This window comes from Pleurodeles waltl, chromosome 4_1 (genome assembly GCF_031143425.1).
Source record: "Pleurodeles waltl isolate 20211129_DDA chromosome 4_1, aPleWal1.hap1.20221129, whole genome shotgun sequence".
In the NCBI taxonomy this organism is placed as follows: Eukaryota; Metazoa; Chordata; class Amphibia; order Caudata; family Salamandridae; genus Pleurodeles; species Pleurodeles waltl.
Window position 1 is genome coordinate 43,659,888 of NC_090442.1, and position 17,814 is coordinate 43,677,701.

A 17,814-nucleotide genomic window follows, 5' to 3' on the forward strand; every position below is an offset into this window, starting at 1 on the left:
AGTGTTGCTCTTACTGGTAGAGTGATCAGGTGTACTTGGATGTTTAACCGAAACCAACAATGTTTCTTTTCTTTAAGAATAAGTTGAGGAGGCCGCCCGTTTGCGCATCTGCCCCTCAAGTTATGGAACTTCTTGCCGAGCAAACTGCCAAATGGATTTCGAATCCACTTGTAGAAAATCTCTGAAAACCTGGATGTTCGTGTACTAGCCGTTCTCCTGATCTGGATGTAGAAATGATGCGGTTTGTGTTGGTTTTTCTAAACACTGAGAAGCCTTCGGGTAGCCATGCGCTCTACAAATCCAACAGAATAGAATAGTCCTCAATGTGCTAGTCTCCAAATGTGTTTCTTGGCAGAACATGTTTTTTGCTATACGTAGAGAAATGTGCAATTGAAGGGCAAATATCTGTGTTTTTCTTCTTTCCTGCTTGTTGAGTCTTCTAATATCTACTTTTTATTATTTCATATTCTAATGTCCTACATAATTGTATTTCTATCATTTTCTGTAATTCATTCTTCTCACATTAACTGCTGCTCTTTGCTCCTATCTACCTTTCACAGCTGGGTCAGTAATATTAATAGTCTTATGTTCTTTCAAAATTTGCTGCATCTGTATGATTATACCTAAGTGTGTTAAAGTAGGTAAGTTTTTGCTTATGGAATTGTAGGACTACAAATTGGCAAGACCTCATTGCACATCTACTACACTTTATTGGCTTTTCCCTTCTGTGTGTTCGCTGATGACTCCTTCACTTGAAGACTCACTAAAGCTACTTACACAATCATTGAAATAGTATGGTTCTTCCCCTGTATGTGTTTGCTGATGTCTTTGGCGTTCCAGTAAGTTATAAAAGTTATTTATACATTTACTGCAGTTGAATGTTTTTGTCCCCAGAGTGTGTTTTCTGATGTGCTTGGAGGTATGATAACCGACTAAAGCTCTTCACACAGTCAGTGCAATGGTATGGTTTTTCCCCAGTGTGTGTTCGCTGATGTACTTGGAGGTGTGATAACTGACTGAAGCTCTTCAGACATTCAGTGCATTTGAAAGGCTTTTCCCCTGTATGTGTTCGCTGATGATTCCTTAATGTCGAAGAGTCACTAAAACTACCCCCACATTCACTGCAATCATATGGTTTTTCTCCTGTGTGTGTTCGCTGATGTACTTGGAGGTGTGATAACTGACTAAAGCTCTTCACACATTCACTGCAGCTGAAGGGCTTTTCCCCTGTGTGTGTTCGCTGATGAATCCTTAATGTTGATCGCTGACTAAAACTACTTTCACATTTATTGCAGTGGTATTGTTTTTCCCCTGTGTGTGTTTGCTGATGTCTCTGTAGGTGTGATAACCGGCTAAAGCTCTTCACACATTCACTGCACTTGAAAGGTTTTTCCCCTGTGTGTGTTCGCTGATGCTTCCTTAATGTTGAAGAGTCACTAAAACGACTTTCACATTCACTGCAATGGTATGGTTTTTCCCCAGTGTGTGTTCGCTTATGCTGTTTTAGGTTTGATAATAAACTGAAGCTCTTCCCACATTCACTGCAATGGTAAGGTTTTTCCCCAGTGTGTGTTCGCTGATGATTCCTTAATGCTGAAGATTCACTGAAGCTACTTCCACATTCACTACAATGGTATAGTTTTTCCCCTGTGTGCATTCGCTGATGTTGTTTTAGGCTTGGTAAAGAATTATACCTCTTCACACATTCGCTACATTTGAATGGTTTTTCCCTAGTGTGTGTTTGCAGATGATTTGTTAATGTTGATGGGAGACTGAAACTGCTTTCACATTTATTGCAGTTGTATGCTTTTTCCCCTGTGTGTGTTCGCTGATGTGCCTGTAGCTTTGATAACCGGCTAAAGCTCTTCACACATTCACTGCAGCTGAAAGGCTTTTCCCCTGTGTGCATGCGCTGATGAATCCTTAATGTTGACTGTTGACTAAAACTACTTTCACATTTATTGCAGTGGTATGGTTTTTCCCCTGTGTGTGTTCGCTGATGACTCTGTAAGTGTGATAACTGTATAAAGCTCTTCACACATTCACTGCACTTGAAAGGTTTTTCCCCTGTATGTGTTCGCTGATGAGTCCTTAATGTCGAAGAGTCACTAAAACTAGTTTCACATTCACTGCAATGGTATGGTTTTTCCCCTGTGTGTGTTCGCCTATGCTGTTTTAAGTTTGATAATAAACTGAAGCTCTTCTCACATTCACAGCAACTGAAAGGCTTTTCCCCTGTGTGTGTTCGCTGATGTCTGTGTAGCTCTGATACCCGACTAAAGCTCTTCTCACATTCAGTGCACATAAATGTTTTTTCCCTTGTGTGTGTTCGTTGATGATTCTTCAGTTCTGAAGATTTACTAAAGCTACTTTCACATTCCCTGCAATGATATAGTTTTTTCCCTGTGTGCGTTTGCTGATGTTGTTTTAGGCTTGGTAAAGTACTATACACACATTCGCTACATTTGAATGTTTTTTGCCCAGTGTGTGTTCGCAGATGACACTTCAATAATGATGACACACCAAAGCTCTTGTTGCATGTGTCCGATACTTCTTTCTTGTTTTGTGTCTCCGGGTTGGGTATATATTTGTCTACATCCCATGTCTGTGCTTCCTGACTGGCCATGTTTGATTAACAATTAAGTGCAGTGGTCACTAAAACACTTGTCGCACTCATAAAACAAGTAAGGCTTCTTTGTAGGTGATTGTGTCTTCAGATTGGATAATGATTTTACACAACTACATCCTCCTTCTGGTTGGTGCAAACTGGAACCGTACTTTGTATTTTAGACAACAGAACCCCTCTTTCCTTTAGCCTTCAGTTGCTTGGCTCCACTCCATTGTGCTTTGCTCTCATTGCTGTGGTTTGGCCAGAAAGAGTGTGCAATACACTTAGAGCACTGAAAGGTGGTTTGTTATTTTAGGAAGCAGAGCACTGCTGTTACCACATCATACTGCTCCCAAGATCAAAGCTGGTGATGGACACTTGTTTAAAAAGAAGGTGGTTCGTCAGTGTTGTTGACCTAATTTTCTGGAGGTCATATCTTCGTCTTGTGGCGTGAAGGTGCACAGCGCAGACTCTTACATTCACTGAATTAGCCCTGACTGCTTCTTCAGGGATCTGTCAGTTTATGTTCAGGTTCGCCTGTCTCTGACTGCACTGATGTTTTCTTGAATACTGAAGCTCATTATTTCTGACCATGTTTTGCAGATTTACAGTGCTATCTTCATTATTCATAATTATTCTGTGCGTCAAAGGTTTGTTTCCTGTTGGATGTAAAGAGATTTAAAATCACTAGACGGAACTGTAATGGAATGTGAATACACAATATTTACCTGGTTGTAAAAGACATCTCTTCTTTGCCATCTTTGAAACTTACCAGGGTTATTACACTATACACAAATATTTAACTAAATGTTCTGTTGATCACGTCACACCTTAGTTACTTTCGAAAAGGAGGTGATTTATCAGTGTTCACAGAGTAACATAGTAAAGAACTGGTGCTTGCATAGTACCCAGGTACTAGTTACAGCTTTAGCAAGAACAGGTCCTGAAAAGAGAGACGCACTTCATAAACCAAGAAGCTCTTTGAAGACTGGTGCAAAAGGACGTGTTACTGTAATTCTTCAACACTGGTTTATTTAATTGATATATGTTCTCTTTTGAATCATGTACAAACATACTAATAACTCAAAACATGGTTTATTGGGTAATACTTTTGAATGCAAGGTGCATGTGCACCAATTCAATGGAGACACATTGTAAAAGAACTGCATGCTACAAGGCAAAGTGCACTTTGACACACCAATGGGCGGTTTGCGTGTGCTAGAAACACAATGGAACCCATGCGTGAGCTAGTTATACGAGACAGAGAAGCGCATTAGGTAACTCTTCATTGAATTTCACATGGAGTCCTGTTCCCTAACAGCTGCTGTTCCTTCTCTTTCAGAAATTATATCACATAGGTAACTCTTCAGGGAGTATATAACAAAGGTAGCTCTTCAGGAAGTATAGAGCAAAGGTAACTCCATTAACACTCTTTTTCAAAATGCGTTCCTCTTCACTTTGGATCAGCAACTCCTGTCTTACCTGGCTATTTGTTAAGTTATACGTGCCACTTTCCACAGAACTCCTGTGGTTCATTCCATCATTTCTGGTTTCTTCAAAACTGGAAGACTGGAGCACTATTGTGAGTTGAGGTCTATTTTCTATAGCTAGAATATCCATCCATATTCCTGAAGCTAGTGTAGCTTACACGGCCTAGTTTTGGCTGTGACACTTTACACAAACAAGAGATTCTTTACTTCTTCCTAAAGTAGATATAGTTTGGATCCTGTTGCATTTGAAGCTGTAGCTCCTTCCAGGGCTTTTTTTTATAATAGAGAATGAGGGATTTAATCTAAATCCATTGCCTTAACATTATGCAAGCAGATGGTGAAGTGCTTTTAATAATTACAATTTAATGCTTAATTCAGATGTGCTTAAGTTGACATGACTAGACCCTAGACAGCCGGCACTGGCATCATTTCACATTTTAGCAAAAGAAATGTGCACTTTTATTTGACATGAACAGGCCTTTTTACGTGCATGTCTCTGTGTGCTTTTCCACTAGAGAAAAGTAAGCAAAATGGAAGCTCTCTTGGTGGTGTCTGTTTGTTAATAAAATACAAGTGTATTAATTTGCCTTTTCTAGATGAAGCTTTGTTCAGGATGTTCCAGTTGTTGCACTATTCGAGGCTCTGGCTTGAAAGAGAGAGCCATTCATGCCTCTCCACATGCCACGCTTATCATGGCTCCAGCAACCAATCGCTCACAGCTCATATACCTAACGTGGGAGGACTCTACTTGCCTCTAGCTGTCAGAAAAAACAGGACGTTCTGGACTATTTTATGAAATAACGCCATTGAATTCTTATAAAGACCTACCATGAGGACCGGTTATCTCACTGGGATCCTGCTAGGCAGGACCCCAGTGTTCATAGATAAAAAACAATATGTTAGTGTGTTTTACCAGTCTCACTGGCACCCGTGCTAGCCAGGACCCCAGTGCTTATAGTTTGCGGCCTAATGTATGTGTTGTCAGTAGTGGTTGACTGTGTCACTGAGGCTCTGCTAACCAGAACCTCAGTGCTTATACTCTCTCTGCTTTTAAATTTGTCACTGTAGGCTAGTGGCTTCATTCACCAATTTCAATTGGGACACTGGACTCCCCTATAAGTCCCTAGTATATGGTACCTAGGTACCCAGGGTATTGGGGTTCCAGGAGATCCATATGAGCTGCAGCATTTCTTTTGCCACCCATAAGGAGCTCAGATAAACCCTTGCACAGGCCTGCCATTGCAGACTGCGTGAAATAACGAACGCATTATTTCACAGCCATTTTCACTGCACTTAAGTAACTTATAAGTCACCTATATGTCTAACCTTCACTTGGTGAAGGTTAGGTGCCAGGTTACTTAGTGTGTGGGCACCCTGGCACTAGCCAAGGTGCCCCCACATTGTTCAGGGCAAATTCCCCGGACTTTGTGAGTGCGGGGACACCATTAAAGCCGTGCACTACATATAGGTCAATACCTATATGTAGCTTCACCATGGTAACTCCAAACATGGCCATGTAACATGCCTAGGATCATGGAATTGTCACCCCAATACCATTCTGGTATGGGGGACAATTCCATGCATCCCTGGGTCTCTAGCTCAGAACCCGGGTACTGCCAAACTGCCTTTCCGGGGTCTCCACTGCAGCTGCTGTCAACCCCTCAGACAGGTTTCTGCCCCCCTGGGGCCTGGGCAGCCTGTTCCCAGGAAGGCAGAATAAAGGATTTCCTCTGAGCGAGAGGGTTACACCCTCTCCCTTTGGAAATAGGTGTGAAGGGCTGGGGAGGAGTAGCCTCCCCCAGCCTCTGGAAATGCTTTGATGGGCACAGATGGTGCCCATCTCTGCATAAGCCAGACTACACCGGTTCAGGGACCCCCCAGGCCTGCTCTGGCACGAAACTGGACAAATGAAAGGGGAGTGACCACTCCGCTGACCAGCACCTCCCAGAGGAGGTGCCCAGAGCTCCTCCAGTGTGTCCCAGACCTCTGCCATCTTGGATTCAGAGGTGTTGGGGCACAATGGACAGCTCTGAGTGGCCAGTGCCAGCAGGTGACGTCAGAGACCCCTCCTGATAGGTGCTTACCTCTCTTAGTAGCCAAGCCTCCTTTCTCAGTAGTCAAACCTCCTTTTTGGGCTATTTAGGGTCTCTCCTCTGGGATGTTCCTCAGATAACGAATGCAAGAGCTCACCAGAGTTCCTCTGCACTTCCCTCTTCGACTTCTGCCAAGGATCGACTGCTGACTGCTCCAGGACGCCTGCAAAACCCCAACAAAGTAGCAAGACGACTACCAGCAACATTGTAGCGCCTCATCCTGCCGGCTTTCGCAACGGTTTCCTGGTGGTGAATGCTCTGAGGGCTGTCTGCCTTCACCCTGCACTGGAAGCCAAGAAGAAATCTCCTGTGGGTCGACAGAATCTTCCCCCTGCCAACGCAGGCACCAAACTTCTGCATCACCGGTCCTCTGGGTCCCCTCGCATCCTTACGAGCGTGGTCCCTGGAACACAGGACCTGGGTCCAAGTGTCTCCCACAGTCCAGTGGCTCTTCTGTCCAAATTTGGTGGAGGTAAGTCCTTGCCTCCCCACACCAGACAGCAAACCTGTGTACTGCATGATTTGCAGCTGCTCCGGCTCCTGTGCACTCTTCCAGGATTTCCTTCGTGCACAGCCAAGCCTGGGTCCCGACACTCTAACCTGCAGTGCCTCGGCCTAAGATCCAGAATGGCTGAGTACACGGAAAAGGCCAGTAAAAACCTTCAGGCCAGCCAAGAGCTCCAGAAGAAATGGCATGACCAGAAGGCCGGTCTGATTCAGTACCAACCAGGACAGGAGGTGTGGGTATTGGAGCCTGTGGCCACAAGAGCACTACAAGACAAATGGAGTGGACCCCATCTCATTGTTGAAAAGAAGGGAGAGGTCATCTATTTGGTTGACCTGGGCACTGCCAGGAGTCCCCTTAGGGTGCTCCATGTCAATCGCCTAAAACTCTACTATGACAGGGCTGATCCCACCCTGCTCATGGCAACAGATGAAGGACAGGAAGAAGAGAGTGACCCTCTCCCTGATCTCTTCTCTTCCACAGAAGAGGATGCTCTAGTGGAAGGTGTAGTTTTGGCAGACTGTCTTACTGCTGAGCAGAAAGACAACTGCATAAATCTCCTAGGTCAGTTTTCTGAACTCTTTTCTACTGTGCCAGGCACCACTTCTTGGTGTGAGCACACTATAGATACTGGAGACAGCATGCCTGTCAAAAGTAAGATCTATAGGCAGCACGACCATGTCAGGGACTGCATAAAACAAGAAGTTCAGAAAATGCTTGAACTAGGAGTGGTTGAACATTCTGAAAGCCCATGGGCCTCTCCTGTGGTGCTTGTACCAAAGCCTCACTCCAAAGATGGGAAAAGGGAAATTAGGTTTTGTGTAGATTACAGAGGTCTCATCCAGGTAACTAAAACTGATGCTCACCCTATACCCAGGGCAGATGAGCTCATAGATACACTGGCATCTGCCAAGTATCTAAGCACCTTTGATTTGACTGCAGGGCAGATCAAGTTATCAGAGGATGCTAAAGCAAAAACTGCATTTTCAACTATTGGAGGGCACTACCAATTCACAGTAATGCCCTTTGGTTTGAAAAATGCACCTGCCACTTTTCAGAGGTTAGTGAATACAGTCCTGCAAGGGTTGGAGGCTTTTAGTGCAGCATATCTGGACGATATAGCTATCTTTGGCGCCACCTGGGATGATCACCTGGTCCACCTGTGGAACGTTTTGGAGGCCCTGCAAAAGGCAGGCCTCACTATCAAGGCTTTAAAGTGCCAGATAGGGCAGGGGAAAGTGGTTTATCTGGGACACCTTGTAGGTGGAGAACAGATTGCACCACTCCAGGGGAAAATCCAAACTATCATGGATTGGGTTCCCCCTACAACTCAGACCCAGGTGAGAGCCTTCTTAGGCCTCACTGGGTATTACAGGAGGTTCATTAAGAACTATGGCTCCATTGCAGCCCCACTTAATGACCTCACGTCCAAGAAAATGCCTAAAAAGGTATTGTGGACAGCTAGCTGTCAGAAAGCTTTTGAGGAGCTGAAACAGGCCATGTGCACTGCACCTGTCCTAAAAAGCCCATGTTACTCCAAGAAATTCATTGTTCAAACTGATGCATCTGAATTAGGGGTAGGGGCAGTCTTATCACAACTCACTTCTGAGGGCCAGGATAAACCTGTTGCTTTTATCAGCAGGAGGTTGACCCCTAGAGAAAAGCGTTGGTCTGCCATAGAGAGGGAGGCCTTTGCTGTGGTCTGGGCACTGAAGAAGTTGAGGCCATACCTGTTTGGCACTCACTTCATTGTTCAGACAGACCACAAACCTCTACTTTGGCTAAAACAAATGAAAGGTGAAAACCCTAAATTGTTGAGGTAGTCCATATCTCTACAGGGAATGGACTATACAGTGGAACATAGACCTGGGAGTACCCACTCCAATGCAGATGGACTCTCCAGATATTTCCACTTAGACAATGAAGACTCATCAGGTCATGGCTAGTCTTATTTTCCTTCGTTTGGGGGGGGGGTTGTGTAGGAAAGTACCATCTTGCCTGGCATGTTACCCCCATATTTCACTGTATATATGTTGTTTTAGTGTATGTGTCACTGGGACCCTGTGCTCATAAGTGTGCCCTGTATGTGTTCCCTGTGTGATGACTAACTGTCTCACTGAGGCTCTGCTAACCAGAACCTCAGTGGTTATGCTCTCCCTGCTTTCTAAATTGTCACTAACAGGCTAGTGACCAATTTCACCAATTCACATTGGCATACTGGAACACCCTTATAATTCCCTAGTATATGGTACTGAGGTACCCAGGGTATTGGGGTTCCAGGAGATCCCTATAGGCTGCAGCATTTCTTTTGCCACCCATAGGGAGCTCTGACAATTCTTACACAGGCCTGCCACTGCAGCCTGAGTGAAATAACGTCCACGTTATTTCACAGCCATTTACCACTACACTTAAGTAACTTATAAGTCACCTATATGTCTAACCTTCACCTGGTGAAGGTTGGGTGCTAAGTTACTTAGTGTGTGGGCAACCTGGCACTAGCCAAAGTGCCCCCACATCGTTCAGGGCAAATTCCCCGGACTTTGTGAGTGCGGGACACCATTTCACGCGTGCACTATACATAGGTCACTACCTATGTATAGCGGCACAATGGTAACTCCAAACATGGCCATGTAACATGTCTAAGATCATGGCATTGTCACTCCAATGCCATTCTGGCATTGGGGAGACAATTCCATGATCCCCCGAGTCTCTAGCACAGACCCAGGTACTGCCAAACTACCTTTCCCGGGGTTTCACTGCAGCTGCTGCTGCCAACCCCTCAGACAGGTTTCTGCCCTCCTGGCGTCCAGCCAGGCCTGGCCCAGGAAGGCAGAACAAAGGACTTTCTCAGAGAGAGGGTGTTACACCCTCTCCCTTTGGAAAAAGGTGTCAGGGCTGGGGTGGAGTAGCCTCCCGCAGCCTCTGGAAATGCTTTGATGGGCACAGATGGTGCCCATCTCTGCATAAGGCAGTCTACACCAGTTCAGGGATCCCCCAGCCCTGCTTTGGTGCGAAACTGGACAAAGGAAAGGGGAGTGACCACTCCCCTGACCTGCACCTCCCAGGGGAGGTGCCCAGAGCTCCTCCAGCGTGCCCCAGGCCTCTGCCATCTTGGATTCAGAGGTGTGCTGGCACACTGGACTGCTCTGAGTGGCCAGGGCCAGCAGGTGACGTCAGAGACTCCTTCTGATAGGCTCTTACCTGTGTTACTAGCCTTATCCTCCTTCCTAGGTAGCCAAACCTCCTTTTCTGGCTATTTAGGGTCTCTGCTTTGGGGAATTTTTCAGATACCGAATGCAAGAGCTCACCAGAGTTCCTCTGCATCTCTCTCTTCACATTCTGCCAAAGGATCGACCGCTGACTGCTCAGGACGCCTGCAAAACCGCAACAAAGTAGCAAAAACGACTACTGCAATCTTGTATTGCTTATCCTGCCGCCTTCTCGACTGTTTCCTGGTGGTGCATGCTCTGGGGGTAGCCTGCCTCCTTCTTGCACCAGGAGCCTCTGAAGAAATCTCCAGTGGGTCGACGGAATCTTCCCCCTGCAACTGCAGGCAACAAAAGACTGCATCACCGGTCCTCTGGGTCCCCTCTCAGCACGACGAGCGTGGTCCCTGGAACTCAGCAACTCTGTCCAAGTGACTCCCACAGTCCAGTGACTCTTCAGTCCAAGTTTGGTGGAATTAAGTCCTTGCCTCCCCACGCTAGACTGCATTGCTGGGTACCGCGTGATATGGAGCTACTCCGGCTCCTGTGCACTCTTCCAGGATTTCCTTCATGCACAGCCAAGCCTGGGTCCCCGACACTCTAACCTGCAGTGCACAACCTTCTGAGTTGTCCTCCGGCGTCGTGGGACTCTCTTTTGTGTCTTCGGGTGGACTCCGGTTCACTCCTCTTCCAAGTGCCTGTTCCGTGACTTCTGCGGGTGCTGCCTCCTTCTGTGAGGGCTCCCTGACTTGCTGGGCGCCCCCTTTGTCTCCTCATTCAAGTGGCGACATCCTGGTCCCTCCTGGGCCACAGCAGCATCCAAAAACCCTAACTGCGACCCTTGCAGCTAGCAAGGCTTGTTCGCGGTCTTTCTGCGTGGGAACATCTCTGCAAGCTTCTTCACGACGTAGGACATCCATCCTCCAAAGGGGAAGTTTCTAGCCCTCTTCGTTCTTGCAGAATCCACAGCCTCTACCATCCGGTGGCAGCTTCTTTGAACACTCAGCTGGCATTTCCTGGGCATCTGCCCACTCTCGACATTGTCGCGACTCTTGGACTTGGTCCCCTTGTTCCACAGGTACTCAGGTCCGGAAATCCACTGTTGTTGCTTTGCTGGTGATGGTCTTCCTTGCAGAAACCCCCTATCACGACTTCTGTGTTTTCTGGGGGTTATAGGTTCAGTTTACACCTACTTTTCAGGGTCTTGGGTTGGGCTATTTTTCTAACCCTCACTGTTTTCGTACAGTCCCAGCGACCCTCTACAAGATCACATAGGTTTGGGGCTATTCGTGGTTTGCATTCCACTTTTGGAGTATATGGTTTATGTTGCCCCTATACCTATGTGCTCCTATTGCAATCTACTGTAACTTTACATTGCTTGCATTACTTCCTTTTGCTATTACTGCATATTTTTGGTATTGTGTACATATATCTTGTGTATATTTGGCATCCTCATACTGAGGGTACTCACTGAGATACTTTTGGCATATTGTCATAAAATTAAAGTACCTTTATTTTTAGTATATCTGTGTATTGTGTTTTCTTATGATATTGTGCATATGACACCAGTGGTATAGTAGGAGCTTTGCATGTCTCCTAGTTCAGCCTAAGCTGCTCTGCTATAGCTACTTTCTATCAGCCTAAGCTGCTAGAAACACCTCTTCTACACTAATAAGGGATAACTGGACCTGGTACAGAGTGTAAGTACCCCTTGGTAACCACTACAAACCAGGCCAGCCTCCTACACCGGGCAGCACCCTTTTTCTCAAACCGCGACTCTTGCAGCTAGCAAGGCTTATTTGCGGTATTTTGCCAAGGAAACAACTCGGCATCCTCCAGCATGCCATGGGACCTCTTCTGCACGAAGAAGAACTTCCTACCTCCTTTCGTTGTCGCAATACCTGCAGCTTCTTCCAACCGGAGGCAGCCATTTTGCACCTTCATCCGGGGTTTAGTGGGCTCCTGCCCCCCCCGGACACTTTAGCGACTTTTGCAGGTCTTCAGGTCCAGGAATCCATCTTCAGTGCTTTGCAGTCTTTTGTGGTCCTTGCAAAATCCTTTATTACGACTTTAGTTAGTTTCTGGGGAAATAATAGTATTTTACTCCTACTTTCCAGAGTCTTGGGGTGGGGTCTCCTTTACACCCTTAGTTTTTTCTTACACTCCCAGTGACCCTCTACACACTACACTAGCCTAGGGGTCCATTTGTGGTTCACATTCCACTTTCTTAGTATATGGTTTGTGTTGCCCCTAGGCCTATTGCATCCTATTATGTTCTATAGTGTTTGCACTACTTTCTTACTGTTTTACGTACCTGATTTGGTTAGTTGTGTATATTTTGTGTATGTTACTTACCTCCTAAGGGAGTATATCCTCTATGTATTTATTTATTTATTTTTAGTAACTCTGAGTATTGTCTTTCTTATGATGTAGTACCTATATGATATAAGTGGTATTGAATGAGCTTTGCATGTCTCCTAGTTCAGCCTAAGCTGCTCTGCTATAGCTACCTCTATCAGCCTAAGCTGCTAGAACACTACTAATAAGGGATAACTGGACCTGGCACAAGGTGTAAGTGCCATTGGTACCCACTACAAGTCAGGCCAGCCTCCTACAGGGAGGTGTAGGGGGTACAAGGGGTTTAGCGTCAGAGGATGATGCTAGTACGGGCAGAAGCAAAAAAAAATGCCTCTGCCCGGACTAGCGTCATTTTCTGACATTAGAACCCCATGGACATGACTCCTGTCTTAGTTAAGACAGGAGTCATGCCCCCCAGCACAATGGCCATGCCGAGGGGAGTTATGTCCCCTGGGCATGGCCATTGGGCCCAGTGCCATGTAGGGGGGCCTAAATTCGGCCACCCTATTGCACTTCGTAAAATAAAAAGAAATAATTTCCCATACCTACCTCTACTTACCTGGGATTAAGTCCCCCCACCCTTAGGTGTCTTCCTGGTGTGGGTGGGTGGGGGTGGGTGAAGGTGTCCCTGGGGCTAGGGAAGGGCACCGGTGGGATCTTTCCACGGTCTCTGACCATGGAAAAAGGCCCACAGGTCCCCTAACGCCTGCCCTGACCCAGGAGTTAAATAATGGCGCTAATGGAAGCTTAGCACCATTATTTAAGGCCCCCAGCCCCGTGCTAGATTTTAGCACGGGGATAAGTATGGTGCTAAGGCCATATCATAGTTTTCTGAACGGGAACGCCTACCTTGCATCTCATTGACGCAAGGTAGGTTTCCACGGTCAGAAAATGATGTAAACTCCATAACATTGGCGCTAGACGTGTCTAGCACCAAAGTATAAATATGGAGTTAGGTTTGCGCTGAATTAGCGTTAAAAAAATGACTGTAATTCAGTGCAAACCGAGTATAAATATGGGCCTAAGACACTTTGCCACAAATCAGTTGTCATAGGGAAGGCTTGGGTAAGGGGAGTGGGCCCGAGTGATTCCTTCTAGGGCCTGACACCCCCCCAGATGACCAGGGATGAACCCTAACAGATGGGGTCTAAATTTTACCTGTCATGGGATAGGTAGATTTAAACAGTGAATTTCAACTTGATCATTCCAGAGGTCTCCAACCCACAAAATCCATGGTGTGATGCATCCATGGTCACAATGTAAAAGAGCCACACAGACAATAAAAGACACAAACCTACATGCCTAAGCATGCGACAGGGAAATGGCACACTGAACATTATCAGTACAAATGCACAGGCCTGAATGCCCAAGCCAAATGACTTGTAGTCTTGTCACTGCAACATGACTCAGCCTGCAACATGTCTCATACAAGAGCCACACCTCCTAGAAAAGGACTGATTTAGGTCCCAAAGGTTCCTCCATCAATTTTTGTCTCCTGGACACTGTAAATCAGGGGAGTTGCAATACTATTTGCCACTTCCTTCTGCAGGGAAGCATGGAATAAAATATTTGCAGAAAAGAAGAGTGTGCTGGCCGTACCAATCAAACATCACTCCATGACCCAAAGATTGTCAACATTTACTAACCAACCTCTTCCCAAGGGAAATTGCTGCGACAAGTAGTGGCTGCGATACTACATATGAATTATAGACGACTAATAGTAAACCACGGGGTGACATCAAATAGACAATGAGAGCAAAGCTCAAGTTGTCGGTGATGTCACTCTGCACCACTTGTTCAAAAGATTTTATTTCAGCACAATGGAACGTATCACCTATTTTAATGCTCCTCACTGCCTGAAGACCTGTCTGTCCAGCCTCAGGCTGAACTCTGTGTTCCCATAGAGGGGCATAAATGGGGCTGAATGTTTAGTGAGCCCAGCTGTTCTCGCATTGTGTCCTATATATGTAGTGGTGTCCCAGTTATGGGAGAATGAGTCAGGTCGGTGGCCCTCTATTTTGGATTTTCCCACAGGTCTGATTCGGACCTCAGCCACTCTAACAGGAAGTGATGCTTAATAACTGGCCTTATAACTCAGAATTCACAGGCCTCGCTTTCTCAGGGGCAGGTCGCAGACCCAATTTTAATTTGCCTCTATATTTCCTTTGCAGAGATGGGGCAATGCCTCCCTCCATGAAGAATGCATTAAGCACTGTGCTGCTCTACGAGGGAAAGACAGAATACGATGCTCTTCATACAGATTTCTCATAGTGTAGTAAGATGCAGGGCAGGATGGCCAGATACGACACAGTGCAAGATGCACAAATTTCACCCAGTGCAGTCAAAATCAGTGCAGCAAGCACATAGTTTTCACAGTGTAATAAAAAGCAGTTCAGTGTGTACAAACTCCTCACAATGCAGTAAGATGCAATGCAGTGTGCACAGATTCCTCACAGTGCAGTAAGATGCAGTGTACAGATTCCTCACAGAGCAGTAAGGTGCAGTGTGCACAGATTCCTCACAGTGCAGTAAGATGCAGTGCAGTGCACGTATTTCTCACAGTGCAGAAGGATGCAGTGCAGTGTGCACAGATTCCTCACAGTGCAGTAAGATGCAGTGGTGTTTGCACACATCCCTCACAGTTCAGTAAGATGCAGTGCAGTGAACAGATTCCACATAGTGTAGTAATGTGCAGTGCACAGAGTCCTCATAGTGCAGTAAGATGCAGTGTAGTATGCATATTCCTCATAGTGCAATAAGATGCAGTGCACAGATCCCCCACAGTGCAGTAAGATGCAGTGGTGTTTGCACACATCCCTCACAGTTCAGTAAGATGCAGTGCAGTGAACAGATTCCACACAGTGTAGTAATGTGAAGTGCACAGAGTCCTCATAGTGCAGTGCACAGATTCCTTACAGTGCAGTAAAATGCTGTGGATAGATTCCTCACAGTGCAGAAAGGTGCAGAGCAGTGTGCACAATTTCCTCAGTAAGATGCAGTGCAGTGGCACAGATTCCTCCCAGTGCAGTAAGATGCAGTGTGCACAGATCCCTCACAGTGCAGTAAAATGCAGTACAGTGTGAACAGATTCCTTGTACTGCAGTAATATGCAGTACAGTGTACATATTCCTACAGTACAGTAAGACGCAATGCACAGATCCCTCATAGTGCAGCAAGATGCAGTGCAGTGCACATATCCCTCACAGTGCAGTAGGACGCGGTGCAGCATTAGATTCCTCACAGTGCTGTAAAATGCAGTGCAGTGCACAGATCCCCTCTTTAACACAAATGATGACCACAAACACCCCCAGGGCCGGAAGGAAAGCCCCCCAGAAGCCCCTGGATAGAAGAGCCCAGCTCAGCCCGGCTCCTGGCAGAGATTTCCTCCAGGATTATTCAGTCTATTTCTACAAACACAGCAGAAGGTGCTGACAATCTCCTACCTGAGCAGGAACCTGTGCAGACATTTCCAGGCTCTCTCCTCCTCCTGGGGCGGGGGGTGTGTCCAGACTTGGGGTCTAGGGGGAGGAGCTGTGAGTGTCTGAAGATGAAGATAACTGCACAGACAGGGTGTCCTTCCTCCTCTGCAGTAGGCTGGACACAGAGGGAAAGGCCGGAAGTGATGTCAGCATCTGCTGCTGATGCTGTCTCTGCCGCCGCTGACCCGGAAGAGGAAACCACCTCTACCTCTCATATAATGTGCTCAGTGGATTTAATCAGCAGGCGAGGAGCGCCCTCTGGTGGCCGCTGACAGAACCGCCGCCTCCAGGCTTCAGCAGTGAGTACATTCCACACAAAGAAAGGTGGCAGAAAGACCTGGGTGTGCACATGTCACATACATGGATGTTTTTCAGACAATGGGTCCAATTAGTGTCTCACAACTGGGCTTTCTGCTTAGGGTAAAAAAGAACCGAAGAATCCTGCATCCGGCGCTTTTAAGACTCCACACCCGTCTACCCCAAAAGATACATCAAGGAACATTTTGCATTTTGGGCATTTCTATTCCTTCATGTTGTGTTAGTCCTGCCCTCCCTGGTGTCTTGTTGCTGCTGTAGAAAAGTGTTAGCAGCTTCACTTCACATGAGCTTTTAAAGTTAACAGGTATTTGAAGCAAGGTGTCAATTGAAATATGAAAATGTAGGTAATTACTGCAATTACACTGTACATATTTCTTAATTCTCCTGTTTCTATAGGATATTCTTTATAATTCATCTGACTTTCTGTCCTTAAACAACACACCAGAAGGTTTAGCCAAAATGAAGTTTTGAATTCCTGATTTAAGATCACAGTTCCCTCTTAAAATATTACGCCAGAGGCCACTGTCTGCCAGGCTGTGATACTATAGACTGTCTATTTGTTTGGTGCTTTGTTGGACAGTCCCCCCCTCCCAAGAAAGATTCACTTACAAATCAAGAAAGACCGAGCCACACGCAGATGTCCCCGCCGACCAGTTTTCACTTACTTAGGTCTTGTCAGTGAGGCATACTTAGCCCTGCCAGGTTTCCCAGGTCCATGTGTGATGTGCTGCACAATGCATACCATTACACTTTGAGGATACATTGCAACAAAAAAGGTATGGAAGGATGCTTGAATTAATTGGACTGTGCCAACAAGCTCCAAATAGGCTGAAAGTCAGGGTCAGCATTAGGGGGACTGCAACCGGTGCAGCCACATTGGCCGCTGGCCTGGGGAGGGTGGAGCACTGACCTCAGGATGGCACTGTGCTTAGCAATAATTTACGATTTAAAAGCACTGATGCAGAGTTACTTGTGCATCCAGCTTTCAGGCAGCAATAAAAATGTCAAGATAGCTATTGTGATTAATGTTCCTGCTAGAGAGAGAAATCAGAGTTTTGTCTAGTGGCAGTTTTGGCTCATGATAAAGTAACATAGAAAGTTAATATGCTTGCTGCAGAGAAAAGATCTATTTTTTTGTGGATAGCTGAGTGGATTAGCAAAGCCAGTCTTTACCAGCACTTTAAAATAAATTAAATATATGTGAGGGAGTGGCCTTGGAGAGATGAGGAGCACTTGTGCCGGGTGATAGTGAGGGAATCGGAGGAAGAGGTCATGGGATGGGGGGAGGGGCACCAAGCAAGTTTATGGCACCTGCACCACCAGATCTAAGGCTGGCCATGCTAAAAGTAGTCAGGGGTTGCTAGTGCTCCAGTTCAGAGGGGATCTGGCCTAGCAGTTCAGTTATCATTGTCCTCTTTAGAGCAGAAATAAGGCTGGTTTGCTTATGGCTGGTTCCGCTCTGTGGTGGCTTTGTGGGCAAAGAAGCAATGGACTAGGATGTGGTGCAACATATTTACTAGAAATCCATCTATCACTTGTGAGGGCGCGGTTTCACCCCCCCCAGTCAGGATTCAGAAACGCGCCAGTGACATGACTTACCACTCAATGAGGCCAATGTTATCTTTGGGCCCAGTGAGGAGTGTGGTAATCAGATAAAAACAGCATAAATCAATCAATTCAGACAATTTAGACACCATGACCAATACGGCCACAGACACAGAACTCCAAACGAAATAAAGTTTGAAAGCTTTAGTACA

At 46.1% G+C, this 17,814-nt stretch overlaps 1 pseudogene; it reads right to left on the bottom strand.

Annotated features, from left to right (window-relative positions):
* LOC138287346 (zinc finger protein 91-like) overlaps window positions 1–15,848 on the bottom strand; it is a 361,147-nt pseudogene extending 345,299 nt beyond the window's left edge.
* Window positions 15,849–17,814: the final 1,966 nt, after the last annotated feature.